Consider the following 5,000-nt stretch of genomic DNA (forward strand, 5'->3'; position numbering starts at 1 on the left):
ACCCGAGGAAACTTACTACACCACGTGATCGCCACACCACCCGGTGTCTCCATGACCAGCCCACACCCGGGCCATCAACTGTTAACTATAATAATTTGTATGTTCAATCATTGTTCCTTCTTCTTTTTAGTAATGAAGGCTTTTGTTAAACAGCCCACCCACCCCATGTTAAACAACCCACCCACCCCATGTTAAACGACCCACCCACCCACCCCATGTTAAACGACCCACCCCACCCCCATGTTAAACGACCCACCCACCCATGTTAAACGACCCACCCACCCACCCCATGTTAAACGACCCACCCACCCCATGTTAAATGACCTACCCACCCCATGTTAAACGACCCACCCACCCACCACCCATGTCTTTGTATGTAATAAGTCATTTTTGTCCAATGTATATTTTCAGCCTTCGGGCTGCCGACTTTTTCAATAAACTGTTAATTGTTATTATTATTATTATTACACGCATTTAATGATGACCTAACGTAACCTACTATAACCAATTCTAGCCCAAACCTACCCCACCCTAACCAAACCACCCTAACCCTACCCTACCCTAACCAAACCACCCTAACCTAACCCTACCCTACTCTGTAAACCACCCTAACCAAACCACCCTAACCAAACCACCTAACCCTAACCCCTTACCCTAACCTAACCTAACCAAACCTCCCCTGTCAGTCGAACCAATCAGAACCTCTGGAATAATGCGACAATATTACACATAAATAAGATATAGAATAGTTCCCCTCTCAGGACACCTTCGGGGGTCCGACAAATCATAGAAAATGTATTAAAGTTACCCCTCTAAGGACGTCTTGGAAGGGTGGGGTGGATTGGAGGTGGTGAGGGTGGGAGGGTGAGGGTGGATTGGAGGAGAGTGAGGGTGTAGGAAGGGTGAGGGTGGATTGGAGGTGAGTGAGGGTATAGGAGGGGGTGGATTGGAGGTGAGTGAGGGGTGTACCAGGGGGGTGGAGGGTCCGACAATTTAACACGCATAGAAAATATATTTAGATTACCCATCTGAGGACGTCTTGGTGGATGCGACAATTTAACGTGTAAGAAAATTTTACTTAAGTTTCCCCTTTCAAGATGAGTCGATGGCCTGTTAACAGAAGGATGGCATGTGGTACTCCTCCTGTTAATAGAGATTCTAATCAGAGCTAGATCCCCGTTAACAGACTCTGGCTACCATACATACATACATACATACATACATACATACATACATACATACACTAAATCTTGTCTCCCCTATTTATCTATCTAGTAGTAGAGAGAGAACTATCTATCTATCTCATCTCCCCCCCCCTCTGGATGACAGGACACCGTAATAGGATGAGTAGAAGAGATATATTTTGTGAACCAATCAAAATCAGCATTATCCTAGCGGTGGATACGTGATGTTATTGTGAAAGAGGAAAAAAAGAGAGAGAGAGAGCCTTCACCTAGGGTACAAAAGAACATGAACTCGTGACAGCTGTGACCTTCTGCCTACCTAGAGACCGTGGCCCTCCCCCCCTCACCCCCGTAGATATGACAGAACAGACACAGACAGACAGGCGTACTAGTTCACCCTCTTACCAGTTATCAGCGTTTATTAATTATATCTTCTCGTTTATTATTATTACTATTATTATTATTTTTAATAATAATAATAAACAATAATAATAATAATAATAACAATAATATACAAATAATAACAATAATAACAATAATAATAATAATAATAATAATAATAATAATAACAATAATAATAATAATAATAACAATAATAATAATAATAATAATAATAATAATAATAATAATAATAATAGTAATAATAATAACAATAATAATAATAACAATACAATAATAATAATAATAATAATAATAATAATAATAATAATAATAATAACAATAATAATAATAATAATAATAATAACAATAATAATAACAATAATAATACTAATAATAATAATACTAATAAATAATACTAATAATAATAATAATAATAATAATAATAATAATAAATAATATATAACATAAATAATAATAATAATAATAATAAAATAACAGGTTCCATCATTCCTTGCTATCTCAATATTTTGTCCTCAGTAAAAACTAATTCAATTTATATTTAATTATCGTGCTCTTTACTGTGTGATTGTGCACCTGTGTGTATCTCTGTGTGTACCTTTGTAAGTGTACCTCTGCGTGTAACTGTGTGTACATGTCTGTGTGTGTGTGTGTGTGTGTGTGTGTGTGTGTCCAGTGTATACATTATAGTATATGTTGATTTATTCGTATTTTTAGTAGTAGTAGTAATTAGCAATCATAGTATTTTCATCATCATCGCACACACACACACACACACACACACTCCACTCACACACACACACACACACACACACACACACACACACACACACACACACACACACACTCACACTCCACTCACACACTCACACACACATCATCATACATCACCGAAGGGTCAAGACGTGCCTGCGCTCCTCTCAGGCTGCCAGGTCAACTTTAAGATTGACCCATACCAGCTCCCTCCCCTGAACCCTCCTCCCCACCGGAATATCAACAAGTTCACGCTAGAAGTTGCTATTTCATTTAGGAAGGAATGGAACCAGTGTTAAACAGGGTGAACAGTGGTGAACAGTGCTTGAGTCAGTGAGAACAACTCAGCAGTGGCAGTGGTACCCAAGTTGACCTTCACACAGTGAGGTCCCAGGTACTCAGTGATAACGCCTGACCCAACAACAGCGATGTGTTAATCCGTCTACGATAGGAAGGCCTGGGACCACACCTCACTCATAGAACACCGTCTGTGAGAACTACTACACGTGAGGCCCCTCATAACATCATCTGTGAGGAATTACTCACACCACGTGAGGCCCCTCATAACACCATCTGTGAGTAACTACACACCACGTGAGGCCCTCATAACATCATCTGTGGGGAATTACTACACCACGTGAGGCCCCTCATAACCACCATCTGTGAATTACTACACCACGTGAGGCCCTCATAACACCATCTGTGAGAATTACTACACCACGTGAGGCCCCTGTAACACCATCTGTGAGGAATTGCTACACCATGCCCTCCCTCATACCATCTGTGAGGAATTACTACACCACGTGAGGCCCCTCATAACACCATCTGTGAGGGAACTACTACACCGTGAGGTCCTCCTAACACCATCTGGGAGGAGTTACTACACTACATGTGTGCTGTTCAACACCTACATTAATCTGTATGTTCACTGTGTGTTCTTCACCTTTCTCTAATGAAGGCTTTTTTTAAACCACCAATGTATGTAATAAGTCATTTATGTCAATGTATATTTTCAGCCTTCAGGCTGCAGAACTTTTCAATAAACCGTTAATTATTATTATTATTATTACACACACACACACACACACACACACACACTCACCTTAATAATATCAAGGCGTATGTTGAAGTCAGTTCACTAGCCTCCCCATCCTCGCTGACAGGACTGACACAGGGTTGACAGTAGACACGATCATTCCCTATCAAATAACACAAAAAACTCCCTCATTTGGGTATAAAATCTCTCAGTATGATCAGGACCAAAAAAATTCTAATCATTTCAAAATTCCTCCCGAAAAAATACGTTTATTTCACTTTAAAATATAATTATTCCTCTCCTCACTACACCTAATTAATTATATACACTTAAACTACACTTATCACTTATATAATCACTTTTTGTAGTAGTTAATGAAGTAGTTTAATTACCAGATAAAAAGTTTTGAGGGGAAGCGAGTGAGGAGCGAGTCGCGGCCGTATGTGTGTGTGTGTTCACTGGTCGACTCCGCAAGCTTACTGAGCTGGTAACTCTCTTCACAGTCACTTATATAGACTTGGTAGGTCAGTGCAGTTCATGTATTACCCCTCCCCTCCCCCACCTATACCCCCCACCCTCACCCTCTACCCCACCCCTCTCACACCCTCTACCCCCCTCTCACCCCTCACCCTCTACCCCCACCCTCTACCCCCCCCACCCCTCTACCCCCCTCCCTCACCCCTCACCCCCTCTACCACCCCTCTACCCCTCACCCCTCTACCCCCCCCCTCTCCCACCCCTCACCCCCACACCTCTACCCCCCCACCCTACCCCCCACCCTCTACCCCCCTCCCCCCTCACCCCTCTACCCCACACCTCTACCCCACCCTCTACCCCCCACCCTCTACCCCCCCACCCCTCCCCCTCACCTCTACCCCCACCCTCCTACCCCCACCCCTCCCCCTACCTCTACCCCCCCCTCTACCCCCCACCCCTCTACCCCCCTCCCCACCCCTACCCCTCACCCCTCTACCCCCACCCCTCTACCCCCCACCCCTCTACCCCCACCTCCCCCCCCCACCTCTACCCCCACCCCTCTACCCCCCACCCCTCTACCCCTCTCACCCCTCACCTCTACCCCCACCCCCTCTACCCCTCACCCTCTACCCCACCCCTCCCCCCCCACTCTACCCCTCTACCCCCACCCCTCTCCCCACCCCTCTACCCCCCTCTCACCCCCTCACCCCTTACCCCCACCCCTCTACCCCTCCACCCCTCCCTCCTCTCACCCCCTCACCCCTCCCCCCCCCACCCTACCCCTCACCCCTCCCACACCCCTCTACCCCCACCCCTCACCCCTCTACCCCCACCCCTCTACCCCCTCCCCCTCACCCTCACCCCTCTACCCCCCACCCTCTACCCCACCCCTCTCCCCACCCCTCTACCCCCCCACCTCTACAACCTCCCCTGTCTTATTGAACTTGGGCTGGACTTAATGGCTTGGACTTAATGGGCTGGACTTAATGGCTTGGACTTAATGTGTCTACTTAATGGGCTGGACTTAATAACTTGGACTTAATGGCTTGAGACTTAATGGCTTGGACTTAATGGGCTGGACTTAATGGCTTGGACTTAATGGGTTGAACGTTTCTGGGTTTTGTGTGAACGTATTCGTCTTATGTATGTAT

The 5,000-nt window shown here is 45.3% G+C and overlaps 1 long non-coding RNA gene across 1 annotated transcript in view; it reads right to left on the minus strand.

The window, feature by feature from the left end:
* The window catches only part of LOC121867672, a 56,065-nt gene extending 52,229 nt beyond the window's left edge, over positions 1–3,836 (minus strand). The window contains exon 1 of the long non-coding RNA XR_006089211.1: positions 3,439–3,836. This is a non-coding gene — a long non-coding RNA (uncharacterized LOC121867672). The remainder of the gene's footprint in view (positions 1–3,438) is intronic.
* Between the last annotated feature and the right edge of the window lie 1,164 nt (positions 3,837–5,000).

The sequence above is a fragment of the Homarus americanus genome, unplaced genomic scaffold, assembly GCF_018991925.1.
Source record: "Homarus americanus isolate GMGI-L3 unplaced genomic scaffold, GMGI_Hamer_2.0 scaffold46583, whole genome shotgun sequence".
NCBI lineage: Eukaryota > Metazoa > Arthropoda > Malacostraca > Decapoda > Nephropidae > Homarus > Homarus americanus.